Here is a 25804-nt window from a genome sequence, read left to right on the forward strand (position 1 = left end):
TTACGAAGTCAAAGGAGATGAGTCCATAGTAGCTACAACAATAGACATCACAGATATGGAGCGTTTTTGGGAAATGGAGGCAGATGAAAAAGACGATATAGAAGCTAATGAATGTGAAGAAAATTTTAGCAAGACAACAAAGATTAATGATTCTGGAAGGTATGTGGTAACGATCCCGTTTAAGAAAGAAAAGGAGTTAGGTGAATCAAAGGCGCAAGCAACTGCGCGGTTTCTTAGCCTGGAGAAAAAATTTCAGAAAAATCCAAAACTTAAGGAAGAGTACAAAAAATTTATTAAAGAATATTTGGACTTAGGCCATATGGTCGAAACTAAGGATGAAGGAACGTACTACCTGCCACATCAAGCAGTAGTAAAGAAGCAAGTTTGACAACTAAACTAAGAGTTGTATTTGACGCTTCCGCGGAAAACTACGAATAACAGAAGTCTCAATGACGTGATGTGGATCGGGCCGCGACTTCAAAAAGACATATTTGACATAATACTAAAATGGCGAAAATGGCAGTACGTAGCATCTGCAGATATTGAAAAAATGTATCGGCAGATAAACATTGATCTAAACGATCAAAAATATTTGCATATTTTGTGGCGAATGTCACCGCAGAAAAAATTAAGAATATATAAATTGACAACAGTAACGTACGGTACGGCATCAGCACCTTATTTAGCTACAAGGGTACTTGCAGAGATAGCAAACAGATGTCAAGATAAAGTAATTAGTGAAATTATCCGAGATGAATTCTACATGGATGATTTAATGACTGGAGGTAATACCGTAGAAGAATCAAAACACAAAGTTCAACAGGTTTCCAGAGAGCTGGAAAAAGCAGGAATGAATTTGAGAAAATGGATTTCGAATAAGTCCGAAATTGTTGAAGAGGTTATTGATACAGGCGATAATAAAGTATTAAAAATTGATGAGAACGAGGCGAATTTAAGTTTAAGTACACTGTGACGAGAACAGAAAGGTGAATAAAAGAGGTGTGCTATCCACACTTGCCAAGATTTATGATCCACTAGGTTGGCTAGCACCAGTAACAGTAATAGGCAAGTTATTCTTGCAAAAGTTGTGGCTAGCTGAGAAAAATTGGGATCAAGAGTTGTCCGATATCGACGCAACAGAATGGAAATTTTTCAGGGACAATTTAGTGTATCTGGAAGAAGTCAGATTACCCCGATGGATCAAGACACAGCCTGATATGTGTTACAGATTCATGGTTTTGCTGACGCGTCAGAAAAGGCGTATGCAGCGGTAGTATATGCCAAAATTGGTGGGCAGTTACCTTAATAGCCAGTAAGAACAAAGTTAACCCTATCAAAAATAGAAAAACTATTCCTAAATTGGAATTATGTGCAGCACACTTGCTATCGCAATTGCTACAAAGAGTCCAGCAATCTATTGCTGCTCCTTCTGAAATATACGCTTGGAGTGACTCTACTATTACGCTGTGCTGGATAAAGAACGGTGCTAGTAAGGAAAAATTTGTAAGGCGTCGCATAGAGGATATCCTAAAAATCAGAGAAATAACGTGGAACCATGTAAAAATCTGAAGATAACCCTGCAGATGTAGCTTCAAGGGGTATTTGTCCAAATAAGTTAAAAGATTGCGATTTGTGGTGGAATGGGCCAAAGTGGCTCGTTGAGGCAAAAGACAAATGGCCTAAACAAAAAACAGATGATGACAAGGTGATGGTAAATTCCGTACTATTAAATACAGAAAGTAGTATTATGCAGGAGCTAATTGAAAAGTATTCCTGTATAAATAAACTGATCAGAATTACGGCATATGTATTTAGATTTATTGGCACTAAAAGAAAAGATAATGCGTACCCATCATATCTAACCGTCAATGAGCTTAAGAATGCTAAAAATTTTATAATTAAACACCAACAAGCATGTCAATTTAGCAGAGAGATTTCATGTCTTACGCAGAACAAGCAAATTGACATGAAAAGCAAAATTTTGAGCTTAAATCCATTTTTGGGATAACGATGGAATATTGCGCGTAGGGGGAAGATTGCAAAATGCCAACATATCTTTTGATACGAAACATCCAATTATTTTAGATAAATCAAATCTAATAATGTTGTTGATTAAAAATGCTCATAAGGAAACCTTACACGGAGGAATTAACCTTATGAGAAGCCAAATTCAAAGGAAATTTTGGATTTTCGGTTTAAGAAACGCTCTTAAAAAATACCTAAGGGAATGCGTCACTTGTGCCAGATATCGCCAAGTAACTGCGGAGCAAATTATGGGTAATCTACCCAAAAGTAGGGTAACGGTCTCATTCCCATTTCATAACACCGGGATTGATTTTGCGGGCCCATATCATATAAGATGCTCAAAAAATCGGGGACAAAAAACATTCAAAGGGTACATAGCAGTATTTGTGTGTTGTCAACTAAGGCAATTCATTTGGAAGTTGTTAGTGACTTGACAACTGATGCCTTCCTAGCAGCATTTCGAAGATTTGTGGCAAGACGGGGTAAATGCGCGAACATATATTCTGACAACGGTACAAATTTTGTGGGAGCGGCTAGGAAGCTGGATGAAGAATTCAAAAAAGCAGTTCAAGATAACGTCCAGGTTGCCCCTGTTCTAGAGCGAGAACAGATTAGCTGGCATTTAGCCCCCCGGCAGGACCTCACTTCGGAGGTATATGGGAAGCTGGGGTCAAATCCGTTAAGTATCATCTGAAAAGAGTCATAGGAGACAATAACCTGACATATGAGGAACTGGCAACATTGTTGTGCCAAATAGAAGCCGTGCTAAATTCACGTCCGTTATATACGACGGGTGAAGATATGGACAACAACGAGGTGTTAACTCCCGGTCATTTCTTAATTGGAAGACCGACATTAGAAGCAGCCGAGTCCATATCAGAAGAAAAAATTGGAAATTTAGACAGATGGAAATTAATTCAAAAAATGAAAAAAGATTTCTGGGCGAAGTGGAAAGACGAATATCTATATACTCTCCAGCAAAGAAATAAGTGGCGACGAACCACCGAGAATTTAGAGAATGGACAGGTCGTGCTGATCAAAGATGAAAATTGTCACCCAGCCAGGTGGCCTCTGGGCAAGATTGAGGAAATTCATAAAGGCAGGGACGATAAAGTAAGAGTGGTCAAAATCAAATTGCAAGATGGGTCAATTACAAGGCCTATAAATAAAATCTGTCCACTTATTGGGGTAAAATCATCCGAAGAAATTGAGGAGAATCGATATCGGAAAAGTAACAGATTCGGTCATCTGTCCAAAGCAGGAACCGTAATGATGTTAGCAATGTTAATGCTGCTTTGTCAACTTTCGAATGCAGCAAGCATTAGAGATAATCGACCAAAAATTACGGTAAAAGAACTAAACGCAACAGCCGCGTTGTACTTAGATCCAATGGGTGAGGTGGAAGTAGTAGCGTCCTCATGGGATCTGGTAATATACTATGACATGTCGGCGTATTTTGAAATGCTTAATAAAGGTGACAGGTTGATTCCTAAAATGAGGGATTTATGTCAAAAGTTATATAATTTTGAAGACCAGTGTCATTTCGTATTAGACAACATGGTAAAACGAATAACGGAAATCGAAGAAAATAATAGATTGTTTATGAGTCAGAATAAGCCAAGAAGCAAGCGGGCACCGTTTGAATTCATGGGTTCATTGTACCACATATTATTCGGCATCATGGATGCAGATGACAGAGTACAGATGGAAGAAAACATGAGAAATTTACTGACAAATCAGCAAAATTTGAAACACCTAGAAGAAAGGCAGACATCGATAGTGGACTCCACGGCAAACATTCTTAAGACAACTATAGACGAAATAAATGTTAACTTTCGCAACATGAACAACCGGATTGAAAATATGACAGAAGTACTAAAAGAAAGCTATTACGTATATAGAGAATCCATGCAATTCTTCATGATTGTAAGGCAACTGAGTTCCGTGATCGATGAATGTGAAAAAATTCAAACAGGAGTTATAAATCTTTTAATAGACATTAACCATGGTAGGTTGAACCCTAACATTTTAAAACCAAGCCAGTTGAAGTTGGAAATAACAAAAATTAAGGACAAGTTGTCCGAAACATTAGTATTACCAGGTAAAAGAACAGGTACTGAATTAAAAGATGTATACACTCTGTTGACGGCAAAAGGTATTTTTATTGACAGAAAACTAATTATAAATGCAAAAATACCACTTTTTGGTAGACATCCGTCTTTTCTCTATAAAGTTATTCCACTGCCTGTACGATTAAACAATAACCAAATGGTAATGGTCCGTATAGACAGCCAGTACTTAATTTATAATTTTGAAATAGATTCGTACCATTTAATGTCCGAATCAGCATTGCAAAAATGTCAGAATTGGCAGTCGCATAGGAGAACATGTGAAGGAAGTTGGCCATGGAGTAGTGCCAATGATAATGTCTGTGAACTGACAGCTCTTAAACAAAATACCAAATCTAACTGCATATACACAACGATTATGGAAACAAAGTCTTACTGGGTAGAATTAGATAGTAGCAGGAGTTGGTTATTTAAGGTTCCACCTAGAACTAACGCTAGAGTCCAATGCGGTAATGAACAGCAAGAGATAATGGCTATACCAGAGCAAGGAATTTTGAGCCTCAGATCAGGCTGCACAGCTAGGACAGAAGATAAAGTTATAGTGGCTCATCATAGCATACAGTCAGAGTCGTATATAGCCATTAAAACGGCGCACGTGGGCGATATTAGTAACATGGCAAATATAATTTGGAATCCAGTAGAAGCAAATATAGTGAACCATTCAGCAGAATTGGTGAAAGTAGGAAACCAGCTACAAGCATTAAAGGAACATCATATTGAATTACAAGGTTTAAACTTCCATCATGTAACCGGTCATGTTTCCTTAATATTAGTTATCTTACTAATTTTAATATTAATAATAATTTGTATAAGACAATGTAAGATTAGACGGCAATTCCTAAACGTCGCATTTGGCGGCCCTTCGCAGAATGTTTAAGAATAAACATCGCGTTCATCTGAAACGGCTTCACCAAATCAGATTGAACAAAGAAATAAACAAAACATGCATCCACACTCTGTGGGAAAGCACTCAAGATTTAATAACGGCGCAATATCAAGTCGCCAACGCTGTGCATGATATAAACAAGCATTAATATAAACATTAGAGTAAGCATTTTTAAGAACAATTGTCGCCTCTTAGAGTCTAAGAATTCTTTGATGTACACAAGACGTTTTTCAATAAAATCAGTTCATATTTTGAATTCAAGTGATGAAGTTGGGCTTTCAGTTTTTGCGGTGCTGAACTCCTCTTCAGAGAGAGACATTTATTTGTAAGCAATAGGAAAATATAGGTAAGTAAAAAAAATATAAAATTGACAATAGTAATAATTAACATAGAACATTTTAAAAATTAATTTCAGATGCCTTGCAGGAAGATGGCGAGTTCATGAACGGTGGAGTATTCTGGCGACGACAGAGTAAAGCTGTTGGGTCGAGAACAGCTGGCGACCTTTGGCAGATTTTGTTGCTGCAAGGTTTTGCGAAACGATCCGTTTTGCATTTTTGTTGGTGTTGCTGCCCGACCGGGTTTGCTTGCAGGTAAGTGTTTGTTGATTAATTTAATTTTTTGTTTGTTTTCAGGTACTGGTGATTTGGCTTTGGCCAGTTTTGTTGGCCGCATGTTGGTATTTGATGAGTACCGCTGACTTTTAGCTTTGTCGATAATTATAGTTGTTTTAATTTTAGTTGTTTCTCCGTTTTCAGGTACGTCTAGTGTATAAATAGGGGTTGCTGCTGTAGGCGAGTAATTTACAGGTGAGTATTTTGTTGATTTGGTATATTTTTGTAACAATTTTTGCTTTCTTTCAGGTGCAGGCGCATTAGTTGCACCCAATGGGGCGGCTGCCAGACGAGATTTAGCACCAGAAAGTGTAGGAGGGCTGCAAAAGGTGCTGCTAAAGACTGCAGCTGGCTTTCATATAAGTTTATGGTTTTTTTAGAGCGATTTTTTGTTGATATTTTTTGGCTTTCAGGTGTAGCCGCTGCTTGAGGACCAGGACCTGCTGCTGCTGATTTGATTTTTCTAACGATTTGTGTTTTTTTCCAGGTGCAGGCGCTAGCAGAGGACGAGATGGACCAGATGATTGCCAAGATGCTGCACGAGGACTCGCAGGCGGTGCTTTTGCTGGCTGACATGGATTAACATGTGAGTTTTTGTGATTTTTCGGAGATTTAGATAATGATTTTATTTTATTTTCAGATGGACGAGCTGCAGACGGACTAGCTTGACGAGATGCTGGACGACGTAGATGAGACGATGCATACGACGCTGTACAAGGAGCTGCTGTTTGCTGTAGTGTATTTTCAGGTGAGCAATTGTAGATTTTAGTTGATTTTATTTTACGATTTGTTTTATTTTCAGGTACTTGTGCATCAGACGAGCGGAAATCAGGACAGGACAACTGGCGAGGTGGTGCAGATGGTTGCTGGTGGACTTCAGGTAAGTTTTTGTTAGCGTTAGATTGCATATTCATTGTCTCATGCCCAAATTTTCTTTCCTTTTCATGATTCATTTGCCTTTCTTGCCGCTCTGGGCGCTGGTCAACGACAAATTTTGCCAGTTCAGCCTTATAAAAGGCACAGCTCCTATAGGTGGCTCTATGGCCATCTCCGCAGATGCCACACTTTGGAGATTGGCCATCAGGAGAGGGGCATTTGTCGGATTTGTGCTGGCCAGCACAGACGGAGCAGAGCGGGGAAGGCAGCAGTACCTGGCTGTATGGCCAAAGAGGAGGCAGTTTTTGCATTGGGGAATCTGCCTTCGGCCCCTTTGCCTCTCGACGCGTACCTCATTGCTGCCTAGGACCTTAATTTTAAGTATTTCATCATGTTTATTGTCATTATGTTTGTTAATTTCAATTAAAGACATTTATTGGCCTCTTAGTTCTGTAGTTTGTTAGTCTTTTGATGTTATTATTATTATTAAAGTATAGGATATAGTTATAAACTATCAACCTAACTATATTTTACAAGCACTGGCAACTAAGGCCTTCAGCTTAGACGAAAACTACATCCATACACTAGCCTGGGATTCGAACCCGGATCCTCGTTGTTCAGTTGACTAAATGACTGGGCCACTTAGACAACTCATCTACCGAGGACTGCAGTCTTTTGATGTATTTTGTCTCAAATCCTAGCTTTTTCAGGTCACGACGGATAGCTTCGCATTCAGTGGAGTGGTGTAGATTCAAGATGGCAAATCTAGCACCTCGTTCCCATCTGGGCTGGTGAGTAAAAAAGGCAAATTTGTTTGCCTCCAGGGTAGCTTTTATTTTGCCATAGGTGTCCATTGTTTTGGCCGTGATTTGAGTCAGGCCGTTACTCAGCCGGACCAGGTGATTTATCTATCCCTTTAGGGAGAGAATTTCCAATTCTCTCTTTTTTTTACTTGTATGACCAAGTGGTTGGCTCCCGAAGGAGTCAACCATCTTTTATTGTTTTTCGCCCCCTATCAGGAAGCATACACAATTACAATAAAAACGAGCTTAGAAATAATTTACAATGGCTTATTAATAGTGTGAATGATTAATATATAAGACATAATGTTTGTTGGGTGTTACTGGTAGGACAAAAAAAAAATTGTGGGAAATTTACATGGGAAATTTTTTACATGCAAGTAAATAAATGCTTACTGGGTTATACCAAGGGCCATAAAAACAACTAGAGGATCAAGAACAAGTTGCAAGCTGCAATAATTATAAAGAATATAGTATTTACAAATATTGTTCATTAATAGTGATTAGTATAATTGTTTCTTGCAGGTTATCAGTTCGAATCATATCGATTCATGGCGTCATTGCAGTTGGCAAAATCATTGAGGCAGCGCTCTTATTGTCAGGAAAATTCCCTCTTATAGGCAAGAAGTGAGTAACATGTGTTGTTTTTTTTGTCATAGGCAAACATTTTGGCTTATTTCTGTCTCTCTTCTCGGATTGGACTATGTGAGACCCCAGAACAATGTATGCGTGCCCTTCAGCCCCAGTATTGGAGGATTTGGGCCGTCAGGAGAGCTTGTTTGCCTGTGGAGTGGCAGCACAGTAGGCTAGCAATTGGTGCGCGGCACTGGAGAAGCATCTGTTCCATCTACAGGCTCGTTTGGAGGAAAATAACTAGGAGCGGGAAGGCCAAATCCCTTCGACCGCAATGTAGTGCTCGAGCAGGCATTGCTTGGATGATAGGTCCATATTGACTGCCTGCTGGCCAGGCCTGGTACAGGCTGGCTGAAAGCGGGAGGGCCAAGTCCCTTTAACCGCTGTATGGAGATTTTGTCAAGGTCAGCTGGCTGAAAGTGAGTAAGTAAAGAATTAGCAGTTTTTTGCACCTTCATGGGTGGTAATCTCTCATTATTTTTCGTTTCAGCTTCTATGCTACTTTCAATCTCATTCAGGAGCTCGTTTTCAACTCGCTCAAGATTTTTTGAGAGTTGGTCATCATTAAGGGTGAATCTTTCACCAGGCTTGAGTGGAGGCAGGACAAGTCGCTGGATTTGGATTGGCTGGCCCTTCAATCGCTCTTCTATATACGCGCGATTTCGTGTGCCTCTTTTAAAATCTCGAAACAGGCCGTTGATCACGTGTCCTTCCATGCGCACAACAGGTTTGTTTAGTTTCGATTTTTCCTCCTTTTGTTTTTTGAGTTCGTTTCTCTCAATAATTTTTTGGTATCTTAGGTGGCAATCGAATCTGATGAGAGATGGGGCGCCATCAAAATGGGCCGTCGCCTCGCGCATTGCATGCCGATCTAGATGAGTAGTTGGAGATTGCTGCTGCTGTGTGTCAACGGAAGATGAAGTCCGTAGCTGGGAGGCCTGTGCTGCTGGGTGGTGCTGCTGGACGACCATTTGATGCTGCTGCGTATCCATTTGCGGTGAGTATTGAATATTTGCTGTCATTGGTGGAGCTGGAATGTCAGATTGCTGCTGCTGAGTGTCAGCAAAAGATGAAGCCCGTAGCTGAGAGACTTGTGCTGCGGGCTGATGCTGCTGGCCAGCCAGTTGATGCTGATTCAGCTCCGCCAATAGCTGAAGATGTTGTATATTAGCTGCATTTTGAGGAACTGGAATAGTTTTCTGCCGTTGAGTGTCAGCAGAAGATGAGGCCCGTAGCTGGGAGGCCTGTGTTGCGGGCTGGTGCCACACTTTATCAAATGCTTCAGTAATGTCTACAAATACAGCAGAGCTGTATTCTTTTTGTTCGAGTGATTTTTGTAGTAACTGTGTGACCCTTGCGAGTTGGTGTTCAGTGCTGTGGTTTTGCGAAAGCCAAATTGATGGTTTGGAATTGCTTTGCGAAAAGTTGAATACAAATTATATTGTTCACACCAAAGATTAAAAAGGGGCACCGTTGCAAGGTCAAGGACAATATCCAGGCTGTTCACACGAAATTCGTGGCGGACTTCAAAGCAACAATTGGATTCAAGCAGCCGGCAGAAAATCTATTGATTAAATGTGATCCCATTCAGTTAAAGGGATTCCTGCAGACTCTCAAACTGGATATGGAGGGCAAGGACGCCATCAATTTGAGACTGAATATAGCCACTGCCACGGCCATTACACAAAAAGCAAAGTCACAGACTAAAATGACTATTAATCGTCGCTGCGATTATCCCATCAAGGGTTTTCCACGATCTCTGCAGTCTCTGACAATCAATAGTAGTCAATTGGTTAAGCTAAGTTTTGAGATATGCTCGTTGCGTAATCTAACCCATCTGGATGTGGCCAACAAGCAGCTAACGAAGGTGAATAATAGTTGGTAGCTTTTCGCGCCCTTTTATCTGTCCTGTTTGGCTGTACAAATGTTTAAAACTTTTTTCAGATACCCGTGGAGTTGGGACGTCTGCCCCTGACGAAACTCGTACTTCTTGGGAATTGTCTGGGAGAACTGAACGATTGGTCATTTCTAAATGGCATCAAATTGAGTGAATCTCTTTGTGAATTGGATTTATCTGGTGGTTAAATGGCAAAAGCTGGTTCATTTGAATCTAAATCACAATAATCTAACCTTTTTACCCTTTGCCATGCGACGACTGAAGAAATTGCACTCGCTTTATGTATCGGACAATAAATTGGAATCTCTGCCAGCTGCCCTAGAAGACCTACACATTAATACCCTAGATGTTTGTGGCAATGCATTTAAAGGACCCAATCATCTGGATGTTCAACGTCTCGAGGGCACCACTGAGGCAAACACAAGGACCCAATGCTCCCCTCAGCCGCTCTGGCTGCAAGCAGCTCGTTCAGTCGACCAATTTAATCTGCCTATATACTCACTACCTGCCATACTGATCAAACTGATAGCCGAGACACCAAAATGTGTTTGTGGCAAATTTTGTTTTCTCATGGACTCGCTGAATATCTATAAACGTATACGCTCTGCCAAATTTGAAAGAATCAAGAATTATAGCTACAGTCCAGATCAGTTTATATATGTTGATATTGTCAAATGTGGCTACTGTAAGAATGTTAAATCATGCGCATGATCTTCCCTGATGTTAGTTGGAATATTTTATTTATTATTTTAGTATTACAATTCTTAATAAAGTCTGATCTAAATGAGAATTAATGTTAAAGTTTCTTCAGAGAGATCATTTAATGTTATTAAACTTGCCTAAATTGACTAGTCTTAGATTACTATCGGAATAATCTGCCAAAAGGTCCGAATTGTACACAAATCTAGTACACTTAATTGATTTTTTGATATATAACAAATCCAACCCATGTATATTGGAAGTTGATTAGTTATTTGCCAATTAATCTATCTCAAATACTCTTGTTCATTGTTTCATCTCTACTAAATTAGAACTCTCTCCATTAAACATAATGTTTAAAGGTTGATTCTTTGGGAAACCTGAAATGGAGGGTGCCTGAAAGGTTTGGATACAACGAATAATTACGAAAATTTTCAATTTAAGTGAATTTCAGAAATTTAAATGACGAACAAAATTAGTTAAACATCTTACATCTTGAGAGAGAACGAGAGAAAGGGAACTAAGGCAAATCTTTTGCCCTACACACACACATACACATATGACCATATAAAGACATTCACACACACGTCTACATCCCTTCCTGACTACACCTTCCTCCCCCGCCTTCTGTCCCTACGCAATCGTTTTTATCCTTATCATTCTGAATTTCTTGCCTATATATGGCTTACTTTTGGTTTCCTTTTGGGTTGCTTCTATGTTTTTTCATATTAAGAGCTCGTTGTTTTTATTATTAAAAGCTGTGTGGCGTATGTTACTTGCATAAATGTGTGTGTTTTTTTTTGTTCTCTGTGAGTTTTTCTTTATCTGAGCTCACGAGCTTTTCCACATTTTCCTTTTTTGCTATCATTTTGCTTTTTACTTCCACTTTTTCTCTCTGTCTGTTTATCAAAATCACAAAACTTCTGGACACTTTTTTAAAGAGGCATAAAAAAATGACACACTAACATCCAACACACACACCACACACATGACACATACTCACTACCTCCCCACTACTGCCTCTTTCTCTATACAGTGATTTTATTCACCACTTTAATGTGCAGCTGGGAAATTGGCTTGGTTTTGACTGAGAGGAAACGAAGAGAAGGGAGAGGGGAGATTCGTAACTATAAAAAATGTTTATCTCAACTTCGGCCCAAATCCAATTTTGACTGGCATTTAAGTGTCTATAACTGACTATGCAGATCTGCGGCTTAAGTTTCGCGTTCATTTCAGCATTTGATTCACTTGTTTTGTGTAACATTTTATTTAAAGGAGCTTTAATATTAAAAACCCCTTTCAAATGCTTTACAATTTGAAGTCTTTACTTTTTCGTCCTTTTAGTATTGATACATTTCAAATGAAATATTACGCGAAATTCTCTTTGAAAAAACTATACGGAAAACTGAAAGTAAAAACAAGGTTTTCAGTAAACTATAGCATACTTATTAGGGCTAAAGGAGCTTCTGACAACTTGCAGTCGCAGATTCGCTAACCTAAACTTCCCCTTGTCAGGGAATGTTTTAAAAATACAATTCTACAGTAGAACCTCGGTCATTCAAGGTATTGTGAAGAGAAACTCGGATGACACGGAAGAAATAAAGCAAACATTCTTTTAGGTGAAAACGCTAAATACTTTTCCCTAGAAATTTTGGAGCTAAAAAACTTTGATAATAATGGGTGTGCGTCTCCAGATCAAGGCATTTGGCGCTAGAGGATAACTCAAAGTTTCGAATAAGAGAGAATATGTATTTAAACAATACTTTAGCATTGAAAAGAACGTCTTGTATTTCCACAATTAATTTTTTAAAACCTAAAAGATTTGGAAGTAATTTTAAGACTGATACACAGTGGATATCTTGTTGGCCCTTTAAACTTGAAGCTATTATTTGAATTTGTGAATTAATTTTATTTGTTATAAATTTTCAATAGGCAATTTGCATGCACACTTAAAATAGTCTTTAGTTGTGTCTTCCGTATATTAAAATCTGATTTTTTCGTACCCATATTTAGCTATATAACTATAAAGATTTTAAGCAAATATTTTGGCTCTTAAAATTTCACTTTTTAATCGCACTCCAAGGGTTAAAAATCAACAACCAACATCTTTTACCCTGTAAAACAAGGTATATTGAAATTATAAAGAAACAAGCTCGATGTAATACATAAGTAAATTGAATAATGTCATTATAATTCTCCGACTTTTGATACTTAATAGAACTTTGCTCGTTGTTTACTCATTGTCGGTGTTTAGATTATATAAAATAAGCTAACATTAAGCCAATTATAATATAGAACGAATGGAAATGTATGTCAATGTTAAGTATGTAACCCGATTATAGATATCGATGGCTCATCAGTCATAAGTAGATCTGATATGGTCAGCAGTAAACAATAAAGACCTAGTTAATCAATAAAAACGTACTTTGCTGACCTAACACTATGCACTGGTGAGCTCGCTATTTTGTACTATAAAAGAAATGCATTATTCTTAGTAAGATCAGATACCAATTGTAGCTACATCGGGTGTGCATCGCTGTGTCTTTGGCCCCATCTCTACCTTTGTAATCTCACTCCGAGGTCCACGCAATTTATGTGTTGGTTGCGACAACCTTTAGTCACTGGTTTATGTGCTAGTGCCTAGATATATATATAAATAAATAAACATTTAATAACTTCAAGAAACACTAACGTCTTTCATTGAACATTTTGGTGACCCCGACATTGGCGGCTCCAAGTTAAAAGAATAACAGACTTGGTGAAACCGTCATCAAGCGAGAACATTTGGTCAACTCAGGCGACCAATCTCTCAACAAAAAGGAAACTGGTCAACTAGGCGACTACTTTCTTTGCACGCTTTGGACACGACAATCCTAAGCGAGGGCACAAATTGATGAACATCTCACATCAATTGGGGGTCCCGACTAAAAACATCGCAATTGATTAACTTGGCAATCATTGCGTAGCCACCTTGGCGAATAAAAAAGATTTATTGGAAAACTAGGAGTTGGTTTTCCGCAACGGGGTAGCAGTGCATACCCATTGAATAAAAGTTGATCAACTAGGCGATCACTTTATAAAAAACATTTAACAACGATTTGTGTCAACGAGGCGACCAAATCATAAAAAGTTATTTTTATATAAAAATAAAGTTTGATCAACTCAACTCTGTTGCATTCCCTGGCGTCAGCAATATCTGACCTAGTTAACTCGGTCAGTAACCCAGGTAGTACGCACGAGTATAGATTTTGGCATTGATCAGCAATTTTTTAAACAAAGAAAAGAAACTCAAAAAATTGGTTTCACTTTCGTGGCAGTTATCAGTGTAAAAGAATAGGTATATTGGAAATAAAAATAAAACTATTGTTAAAACACTAATCAAAAGGCAACTTCGATTTATTTCTTATTCTTATTTGTGCTACACTTGACCAATTTTAGGAACGAGTCGGAGCGTTCCCTGTCTTTGACAAAATAAATAAACTCCCATCGGGTCAAGTACTAGTACAGATAAGCAATTACATAAGAATATAAAAGAACATGGAGGAGTTTTATAAACAGCAGACAGAACGAGGAGAGGCAATCCAGGCCTTTATTCGGAATACCAAAAAAGATTCTTTCGCCAGGAAAACGAAGCCATCTTATTTCGAGGAGAAACTTGAGCTCCTGGAATACATGTGGGAGAACTTCGAGAAAAGTCATCAGGAGTTGATGGACAAATTAAATAACGTGCCAACTGAAGATGACTACTTTGTAACGGACTATTTCAGCAAAATGAAGACGGTTGTATCTAATATAGTGGAAGATTGGAAGGACCATTTGGCAAAAATAAAGCTAGAGAGGCAAGCTCGCCAACGAGAGGAAGAGCGAGTCATGATCAAACCACTGGTTCGTAAGCAAAGTGCTCTGCTGGAGTCATTGTCCAGGACATTAAGACAAATTGTGCCTGAAGATAAAATGACTTACAAATCGGTAGTCGACAAATTATGGATGCAAATTGAAGAAATCCATTATGAGATTCATCGGCTAGCTGAAAATCCAGCCGAAGCCGGATACAATATAGCTACGTTTGTGGCCGCAGAAAATACAATGCTGAAATTCTGTGTGGCACCAGCAGAAAATGTAGTGATACAATCACCACCTGTATTGCAATCGATACAACTACCCAAAATTCCCATTCCAAAATTTGATGGGGATTATCTGAAATGGCAACAATTTCATGACATCTATAAAAAGGTGGTTCATGAGTCAAATGCATCCACGATAGAGAAAATGTGGTACTTAAAATCAAACCTTTCTGGAGAAGCAGAGAGATTGATACGGCACCTGGAATTAACAGAAGCCAATTACAACACTGCTTGGTCAGTGTTGCAGGAACGTTTTAATAACAAACGAGTTCTAGTAACAGCCATACTGGCAAAGCTGTTTGATCACCCAAATGTGGGAAATGACGCAGCTTCTATAAAGAATTTGCATGATAACATTTTTGAATCATTGCAAGCCTTAAAAAATGTAGGCGTCAATTTGGAATCGTCAGATGCTGTCATAATGTTTCATATGACAAGAAAATTGGATAGATTCAACCACGCACTATATGAGCAATCTCTTCCCAACACAAGGGATCTGCAGGAAGTAAAGGACTTCCTATCCTTCTTGGAACAGCGCTTCCTAACATTAGAGGCGATTGGGAAACCAAGAAACGAAAATCGCAGCATTGAAAAACCAAGTCCAAGGAAGACATGCGCAACAGCATCTGGGACAAACAGTACCCTGTGTGCTTTCTGCGAAAGAGCAAAGCACAAACTCTTCCAATGTGAAAAGTTCAAAATCAAATCCGCAGCAGAGCGGCTTAATTGGGTGCAGAGACACAAATTGTGTGTCAATTGCTTCAAGCCGGACCATATGGCAAAAAATTGCTCTTGGAGGGGATGCTTTAAATGCGATAAAAAACATAACACAATGTTGCATTTAGAAACAGGCAACCAAATTGCTACATCTGCTTCTGCAGCTTCTGCGTATGGAATTGGCAGAAAATACACCCTGTTGGCAACGGCCAAGGTAGTGGTAAAAGGGATCAATGAAAGGAAAGGAGAATTTCGAGCACTCCTGGATAGCGGCTCTCAAGTAAATCTCGTCTCAGAGAGACTGGTAAAGAAGTTATCGTTAAAAATTAGCGAGACTCATGTGCATATAAATGGAGTGGGTGGTCAACCACAGATAAGCAAGGCGCGAGTAAGCTTGGTTGTAAGGTCAAGATACAACAAGTTCGCAATGCTAGTTGAGGCATTTGTATTGCCACACATAATAGGTGACCAACCCACAGAACAAATAACGCAGAAAGTCACATTACCAGACAACATTCAATTAGCGGACCCAACATTTGATAAACCCGGAAAAATTGATATGCTGTTGGGAGCTGATGATCACTATGCTATACTGCTACCAGAAAGGAGACGGGGCAATCGAAACCGTCCAACATTACAAAACTCAGAGTTTGGATGGATTGTTGCTGGCAGAATTAATATGTCAACGTCAGCTTCAATCACATGTATGGTAGGCATGACGAATCCAGAGGAATCACTGGAAAGATTCTGGCAGCTAGACACACTAGAGCCAATAAAAAGGTACAGGAGTCCGGAGGAAGAGTATTGTGAAAAATTCTTCCTCGATAACCTAAACACGGCGGCGGACAATCGACTAATTGTAAAGCTTCCATTTGCTGAAGAGGCGTCATCTCTTGGAGAATCTCGGGAAGTAGCCATAAGAAGATTCATGTCATTAGAGAGGCGAATGAACCCTGACATAAAAAAGGAGTATGTAAAATTTATGTCAGAATATGAACAGCTTGGACATATGAAGCAAGTAATGGTAGAACAAATTCCCAAGAACCATTACTTTATACCGCATCATTGTGTACTAAAACCAGAAAGTACCACCACCAAGCTTAGAGTGGTATTTGATGCATCATGCAAAACGTCATCAGGAAAATCACTGAACGACATTTTATATCCTGGACCAGTTGTACAGAGTCAACTCTTCTCAATTCTTCTGCGGTTCAGGACCCACAAATATGTGTTTACGGCAGATATTGAAAAAATGTATCGTCAAGTTTGGATAAACCCTGCCGATCAATTCAATCAGATGATTGTGTGGAGAGAGGATCCAAGTCAAGAACTAAAGTTTTATCGTTTAAAAACGGTGACTTATGGAACCACGTCAGCCCCATATTTAGCGACGAAGTGTCTGGAATATTTGGCACTGAAAAACATTGAAAAATTGTCGTCTGGAGCATCAGCATTAAAAAATGACTTTTATGTTGATGATTGTCTCACAGGAGCAGACAGTTTACCAGAAGCCCTGCAAATAAGACAAGAGCTTCTAGAAATCTTGAAACCTAAGGGTTTCAACTTACGAAAATGGTGTTCAAATAGCAGTCAACTTCTAAAGGAAATTCCAAAGGAAGATACGATTGCCGACATCAATCTCGGTGACACACTGGAACAAACAAGTGTCAAAACACTGGGAATCATATGGGCACCCAAAGAAGACCAATTATGTGGAAAGGCTCAAAGACATACAAAAGGAATAACCAGACGAGTGGTGCTATCCGAAGTCGGTCAAATCTTTGATCCTCTAGGACTGTTCGCACCGGTAGTGGTAAGAGCGAAAATGTTTCTTCAACATGTTGCTACCGAACGAATTGAGATGGATGGTGACCTACCGCCGTATTTGGAGAAGCAATGGGAAGCTTATCGAGAGGATGTACAGGCACTAAACCACATGAAAATTCCAAGGCATATTTTTGATGGCAAGGTCCCCACTACAAAGGAATTGCATACATTTGTTGATGCATCAGAAAAGGCGTATGGTGCGGCAGTTTATGTCCGATCAACCTATAAAAATGGCCAAATTTCGGTCAGATTGTTGTGCGCCAAGTCGAGAGTGGCTCCCCTGGAAAAACAGACACTGCCCCGGCTGGAACTATGTGCAGCTGTACTTGGAGCTGAACTCACGGATAGAGTTCGACAGGATCTCCAATTCGGATCAGAAAGTGTGGAATCATTCCTCTGGTCAGATTCAACAGTAGTACTCTCGTGGATTAATTCACGGGCATCACATTTCCACACGTTTGTGGCTAATCGGTTGACAAAAATACACGCAGTATCACATCCAAGGCAATGGCGGCATGTGTCATCAGCGCTCAACGCAGCTGATGTTCTATCTCGAGGCATATCAGCAGCTCAGCTTAGCACACATACATTATGGTTGTATGGACCACTATTTCTGCATGGACCACAACGTGGCTGGCCAGCACCATTTAAGCCTACAGAGCACACGATGGATACCGCTGAGAAGAAAACCAAGGTATTCAGCATGGTGACTGCCACGGCAAACAACAAGAGTGAATGGATATATACGGTAAATCACAGAAATTCGTTTTACCGGCTACAGCGAATAGTGGCGTATGTGCTACGGTTTTGTCACAAGCAGAACAGGAAACCAACGGCTCAGTTAGAGTTGGAAGAGTTGGACCAAGCACGGAGAGTGATCATTAAGCAAATTCAAGAAACAGGATTTGCATATGAATTACGGCACTTAAAGAAACGACCTGATCAACCGCTAGATCGCAAAAGCACGGTGGCAACGTTGCCACTAATACTGGATGAAGATTCAATCATACGAGTAGCAACTAGGCTACAACAAGCACCAGTATCAACGGAAACAAGGAATCCATATCTCTTGCCGTATAATGATCCGGTGGTAAAAATGATGCTACGGAAACTTCATGAAGAAAATCTTCATTGTGGACATGAGGCACTACGCGGAATAGCTCGGCAACAGTACCACATCATTAAGGTGAAACCGATGGTCCGGAATGTGATCCAGGGCTGCGTAGTATGCACCAAGTACCGGCCGCAGTTCTTTAAACAAGTCATGGGTGACTTACCTGAGCATCGGGTATCTCAGAATAGACCCTTTCTCAATGCCGGAGTAGACTATTGTGGACCATTCTGGATCCACCATAAGGTTCGAGGAAAACGTCCCGACAAAGCCTACATTGCAGTATTTGTATGCTTTGCAACCAAGGCAGTACACTTGGAGTTGGTCGGAGACCTGTCCACCTCCTCATTTGTGGGCGCGCTTCAGCGCTTTATTGGGCGCAGAGGAAGATGCCAGACATTATACTGCGATAATGCAACAAACTTTGTTGGAGCAAACAACCAACTTAAGGAACTGACCGATACAATACACTCAGAAACGGCAGCAGGTAGTATCAAGGAATTTTGCAATCAAAAAGGAGTGCAATTTAAGTTCATACCACCACGGTCTCCACATTTCGGAGGATTATGGGAAGCTGCGGTAAAGTCCGCTAAGCATTTACTGTTGAAAAACGTATCGACAGCAAACTTAACGTTCGAACAACTGTCTACCATCATTGTCAATGTTGAAGCAGTGCTGAAATCTCGTCCGTTAACGCCAAACTCAGACGATCCCAACGACTTAACAGCTCTAACCCCAGGCCACCTATTGATCGGAGAACCATTAGTAGCCCAACCAGATGCAGAGCCAATAACACAGCGATCGATTCCAGAGCAATGGGAATTAGTGCAACGGCTTAAGCATACATTCTGGACACAATGGTCTCAAGAGTACCTACAAGAACTGCAGGGTACATCCAAGTGGAAAAAGCCATATAACAATGTCAAAGAAGGCATGATGGTAATTCTAAAGGAGGATAATGTGCCAATTTTGCAGTGGCCAATTGGACGAATTGTTAAACTATATCCAGGCCTGGATGGATACGTCCGCGTGGTAGACGTTAAAACAGCCAGAGCGGGCTATCCATAAATTGGCCCCTTGCTTAGAGAGACGGCGACAAACGTAAAATCGAGGCAGATGACACAGAATCGAATTCCCAAAAAGACCCTGGTATCGAGGACAACGCAGAACCAAAAACAAAAGACGCTTATCGATCGGTCTGCCACCGTTGGCAATGACGATCTGCCTAATGCTGTTATTATTGCCTATAGCATTTGCTCAAAGAACTAATATAACTCGATTCAACCCCAAACCAGGCATATACTATGAAAGTATTGGCACAGGAAGGATGGCAACGTCTGACTGGACTATTGTGGCATTCTACGATCTCGAACCATATTGGGCCGACCTGAAGACATTTTCAGACGGAGTAGTAAAGGTTGGAGAAATATGCGTGTTAATGAAGGTTCCAGAGGCATGCACCGCAATGCAGAGGCACTTCGAGCATGTCAACTCAGAGCTACGGACAGGAAATGATCTCCTTCACATAGAACGCCAACGACGATCGCCCTTAGATATAATTGGGAACATTGCGAACGGCTTATTTGGTGTGCTGGACTCAAAGTATGCAACAGAGATGTCAGGCACCATACGAAAGGTTAAATCAAATGAAGATTACTTATTGAACTTGCTGCAAAATCAGACATCTGTAATTGATTCAACGATAAATATCATTAAGCGAGATGAAGCCACAATTGAAAATCAGATGAAACTAATGGAACAACAAATGAACGACATGACCAAGGTACAGGACAATGCAGTAAAGGCATTGCAATGGTATATCACGCTAACTACTCAGATGACAGTTATTGCAGGGAATTTGCAACGAATTCAAACCGAAATTTCCCGAGTATTTACAGATGCCCATCATAGCAAAATAAGCCCGTTACTACTATCACCAGGCCAGCTTCGGGAACATCTGAACCAACTGAAGAGACATCTTCCGTTTGGTTTGGATTTGCCAGTTCCAGATAACGACGTCTTGCAATTATATGGCTTAATGAAGGCACAAGGCACAATCGCAAACAATCATGTGATATTTAAGGTCACATTTCCATTAGTGGCAACGCAGGCAGTGCAACTGTATAACCTGGTACCCATTCCAGCAATTGGAACTCATGGGATTGTAATCATGAACATTAAAATTCCCATCATTGCTGTCAACAAGGAACAGAATCAATACATTGGGCTCTCAAGAGCCGATTTGGAACAATGCCATCAGCTCAACAACGAGCAATATATTTGTTTTGATAAACAAACGACGTTTTCGGCTAATAGCAACTGTGAGTTCCAGCTATTCAAAAACACAAAATCATCAACTTGCCAAATACAACACACAAACAGATCATTCGTGTGGTACGACATGTATCACAAAAATCAGTGGATTTTTGCCACCACTAGACCAATTGAACTCGCAGTGACCTGTGACGATAATATACAAGATGTCACTATTAAGAAGACAGGATTGTTAACTCTAGACCCGACGTGTACAGCTAGGAGTTCTGCTATACGAATAACAGGTCACCGTATAACTACGACAGACACAATGAAATTGTCATATGTCCGATTTGGCAACTTCAGCATTGGCCCAACAAAAGTAGCGCCAACAACAACACAATTCACAAAGATGCAGCTAAGCTACGACGAACTAAGCAACATTCAAGGAAAACTGGAAACTAAGCAAAACTGGAAATTGCCAGAAGACCCTAGCCAGCCGGCTCACCATGTTATAGTCTCCTACGTAGCGCTAACAATACCATTGGTTCTTGTGATGGTATATGGAATAAAAGATGCTCACAACCCCCAAGACACAATGGTCCAGAGCAGACAACCGTGAGGATCGTCAATCCCATACCGACTCCTGCTGCAGTAAGCCCAGCCCCCAGCAATTTTGCGGTCAACGTTGGATAACGTTGAACAGGTGTTCAACGGCCGGGAGTATGTCGGTGTTTAGATTATATAAAATAAGCTAACATTAAGCCAATTATAATATAGAACGAATGGAAATGTATGTCAATGTTAAGTATGTAACCCGATTATAGATATCGATTGCTCATCAGTCATAAGTAGATCTGATATGGTCAGCAGTAAACAATAAAGACCTAGTTAATCAATAAAAACGTACTTTGCTGACCTAACACTATGCACTGGTGAGCTCGCTATTTTGTACTATAAAAGAAATGCATTATTCTTAGTAAGATCAGATACCAATTGTAGCTACATCGGGTGTGCATCGCTGTGTCTTTGGCCCCATCTCTACCTTTGTAATCTCACTCCGAGGTCCACCCAATTTATGTGTTGGTTGCGACAACCTTTAGTCACTGGTTTATGTGCTAGTGCCTAGATATATATATAAATAAATAAACATTTAATAACTTCAAGAAACACTAACGTCTTTCATTGAACACTCATAATTATTAGCTTAAAGCTACTAAGAATTTCTTACAGGGTATAGAGACTTCGATAAGGCCAGGGATATATTGATTCCCTCTGGTTTTTCTGATATATTTCATATACCCATAAAGGTATAAAACAATATATTTGTTATTCTTCCTTATTATCTCTTAACTCCAAAATATAAAAAATTTGAAACGTAACCAAAAATTTGTTACAAATCAAATTCTAAATTCAAATTTTCGATATTATTTTGTATGTTTTTTCCGAAAATTTTATTGGCTTGCTCCAAAAAACTGCATTTTCATTTTTTGCTTTTTTAACCTTTCAAGATATTTCGAAATGTGAGCTTAGCTCTACCTTTTACAAGTTTATCATTGCAATATACATATATATCATATATATATTTTTTAGAAATCTAAAGGCTAAATATGATTTTATTTTGTTTTTTATATGGCCATATCCTATGCTATATTGTTATGTCTGAGAGTTGATTATTTGCCTTACTTCTACCTGTTGTGGTCTGGTTTCTTCACCTTTTAACGAAATATCTGTGCATTTCATTAGCTGCAAAAATTGTATCTTTTGAGTTTAGGTAAACAAAATCAAATTCTAGGACTAGGAAATTGCTTTTGCCGACTTCCGGCCCGGTGGTAGTGGTTCGGTTGGTGCCCTTTCATTTGATGCACTGCTCTTGCCCTTCACTCACTACTCTATAATATAGTTAAATATTTGTCTAATATTTGTCAACTGTTTCAATTTTCAAATACAATTTCAATTTCAGTGTTTAGACAAAAGGGTGATGAAAATTTAAATATTTACTGTTGACTTTGATGGAAGGAAGAATGGAAGGGGAATGCATAATTCAGTTTTACTTAATTTCGAACCAATTTAATAAGAGAGTTCATTAAATTTAATGCAGTCAAAGGAGCGGAGGTTCTCGCAAAAGGAGATTATTGCAAAGTTCCTTCTAAAATTAATTCAATAGCATTTTATTACTGGGGAGCAACAGCAGCAGGCAACAAACCGACAAAAGATGCCAATGAAAATGTTGCAAATGAAGATTCCTTTGCCGAGTCGAGTCCTGTGCCTCCTGGTGGTAAGTTTATTAGTTAGTCGAAAGGAATCATCCAGGTGATACGCCATAAAATTGAGTGATGTAATCGTAAAGTCAAAACTGGAAATTATATATATACAGCAAAAATACTTTAAGAAACTTACTTTGCGCTTATTGTGAATGAATTTTAATCCAAATAAGATAATAATTTTACAACAACGAAAAGAATGTCTTATTGTTAAATTCACGTGGTTCGATTGACTTTTTTTTATCGATATTTTACGAATACTAACTCTAACAAATGCAACACTAAAAATTTGACCCGAGTGTGTTTCACGTTTTCCAACACTACTTTCTACGATTTTCCAAAACTGGATAATATTAATTGTGGTCAAGTAGGCGGCACTGGCACTAAAAGTTTTCGTTCGACCTCAGCTCACAATCGCCTTCACTTGCTTCGCAGCAGTCAAAGGAACAAGTTCAAATTTACTTCTTTCTCCCTGGTCCTTCTCCTTAAAAGCATTTAAAAATTTAAAACGCTTTAATTTAATCCTTCTCCTTTAAAGCATTTAAAAATTTAAAACGCTTTAATTTATTCCTTCTTTAAAGCATTTAAAAATTTAAAACGCTTTAAAATATTCCTGCATCTTATGAACTGAGCGCTTATCGGAATCATTAAGATGAAGTCGTTTCATTCAGAAAACCATTATATTCCTTATTTGTTTTCTTTACGTCAGCATAAGATTTTAAAATTTTATTTTCCCGTCTAAATATAATAAAATTATTTTTCTTTAATCTTTACAATACCAAAATTACAAGATCCTCCACAACAGACACATCATATAAAATAGTCCGGATTTCATTTTGTTGTCTATCCACGGCGTTGGAATTACTTCATGGATTACTGAGTGTCGAAGTCAAAGGGGAACACATAAGCCATTTGACTTCCTTTCTTCCTATGGGCGATCTGGCAAAAGTAATGCTTTTGATTAATTTTCCTCTATTACTTGTTTTTTTAATTTCCACTGTATTAATGATGCACTGAATTATACTTTTTTATACAAAGGTGGTAGACCTAAAATTTTTTTTTATATAAATATGCTCCCGACGCTCCTCCTCAAGGCGCTCCTGCTCACGACGCTCCTGCTCACGGCGCTCCTGCTCACGGCGTTCCTGCTCACGACGCTCCTGCTCACGAAGCTCCTGCTCACGACGCTCCTGCTCACGACGCTCCTGCATTTGACGGCGTTCCATTGGAGACGTTCCTGATGGATACGTTTCTGATGGAGACGTTCGCGATGTTGGCGCTCCCGCTCACGACGCTCCTCTTGACGGCGCTCCTCTTGACGGCGCTCCCGGTGATTCTCCTGCTGGGGACGCTGATTCATATGTGAATTGGCAACAATATAATCAGTCGGTGGTTGCTGCTCATAGTCATCGAAAAGCTGTTGCTGCCACTGCAGACGCTGTCGATTTTCACGAATTTCATCCTCCTCTGGGATGAGGCTACTGTACAATTGACGTGTATTATATGGATTATACGAATTCTGATCATCCTGTCTGGCCCATTCGGGAATCTGTTGCTGCAGTGGATTGTTTGGTCGCTGTTGCATCTGTTCCAGTAGATCCAGCTCTCGGTCTTGATATTGACGGCGTTGTCGTTGCATTTGCTCATTTTGCTGCTGGCGATGTTGCTCAATTTGCTGTTGTCGCTTCTCCTCCTCCTGGAGGTACTGCTGTCTCAGTTCCTCTTGATATTGTTGCAAATATCGCTCATTCTCGGTCGATTCCGGTGCCGATTGACGCAATCCCGCATCCACTTCGAATACAGGTTGATGATGTCTTCTATAATTCTTTATTTGCGTCATGCTTGCACTGCAGGCTGCGTCCAGGTTGCTATAGAGCTGTTCGGCCATCACGCCAGCCGAGTTCCGCGAGAATTGGGCCCTCTCAATTAATGCTGAAAATACCTGCACGTTCAATGTTTCGGACTTGTAGCCTTTATCGATGCTAGGAAGTCTTGCAGGTGCAAGTTGTGCTTCCCCGACCGAAAAATGTATGGCTTCATGGTCGCTTGCAGTATATACATTAGCAATTGCTCAGCTAGTTGACCTATAAAGACTTTCACTGACGAAAGTCAGGTCTATTACTGAGCCGAGTCCCGCTCTATTGAAGGTATTTTGGAATCCTACGTTAAGCAAAGCTATATCAAGTGTTGCAAATGCCTCTAAAAGTGCTCTCCCTTTGGCATTGGTTAGACTGCTACCCCATTCAACAGCCCAGGCGTTGAAGTCCCCAGCTATAATAACTGGGCTGCGGGTACGTGCGTCTGCTCGAGATCGTCTAAGGCATCGCTGAAGCTTTGGATATTCAGACTTGGTGGCAAGTAGCAGCTGTAGACCCAGTGGCCGCTTATGTTTGCCCTGACATAGTGCTCCTTGTTTAGCACGGAACGCTGCAATAGTGATGGCGTTCCACAAGCCCAGATCGCTGCCTTCCCAGAAATACTGCAGGACCAGTTATTTCCAGTTCTGGCCTTAAAAGGTTCGCTTATAATGGCTATGTCTGTTCTAGACTCACCCACTGTCTGTGATAGCAGCTCATGGGCTGCCCAGCAATGATTTAGATTAAGCTGGATAAACTTAATCATCATTATTGTGCTTACGGGTCTCGTTGGATGACCGCCCGTTTGCGGACGGGCATCTCTGGCTGCCAGCTACATGTGAGAGAAGTCAGTCCTTCTGCTGCACATAGAAAACATTTGGCCTCGTTACAGCAGTCCCGAATTTTATGACCGCTGGTTCCGCATTTTAAGCACCAGCCACTTCTGTCAACGTCGCTATTACATTTGGCAGCGACATGGCCAGTTTTTAGGCACTTGTAGAATCTAACTGGGGCATTATTAATTCTGATTCGGCACACTGACTATGCCACCGTAATCTTATTGGCCTTGAGGATTGTCTCTGCGGTTGTTGCC

The 25804-nt window shown here is 39.9% G+C and overlaps 1 long non-coding RNA gene and 1 pseudogene across 1 annotated transcript; both read left to right on the forward strand.

Annotated features, from left to right (window-relative positions):
• The first annotated feature begins 5335 nt into the window (after positions 1-5335).
• On the forward strand, positions 5336-5969 carry LOC124461158. The gene is made up of 3 exons (XR_006954950.1): positions 5336-5386; positions 5456-5849; positions 5904-5969. It is a non-coding gene; the product is annotated as an uncharacterized LOC124461158 (long non-coding RNA).
• A 3426-nt stretch (positions 5970-9395) lies between these two features.
• LOC111519707 lies at positions 9396-10650 on the forward strand (annotated as a pseudogene).
• Positions 10651-25804: the final 15154 nt, after the last annotated feature.

This window comes from Drosophila willistoni, unplaced genomic scaffold (genome assembly GCF_018902025.1).
Source record: "Drosophila willistoni isolate 14030-0811.24 unplaced genomic scaffold, UCI_dwil_1.1 Seg219, whole genome shotgun sequence".
In the NCBI taxonomy this organism is placed as follows: Eukaryota; Metazoa; Arthropoda; class Insecta; order Diptera; family Drosophilidae; genus Drosophila; species Drosophila willistoni.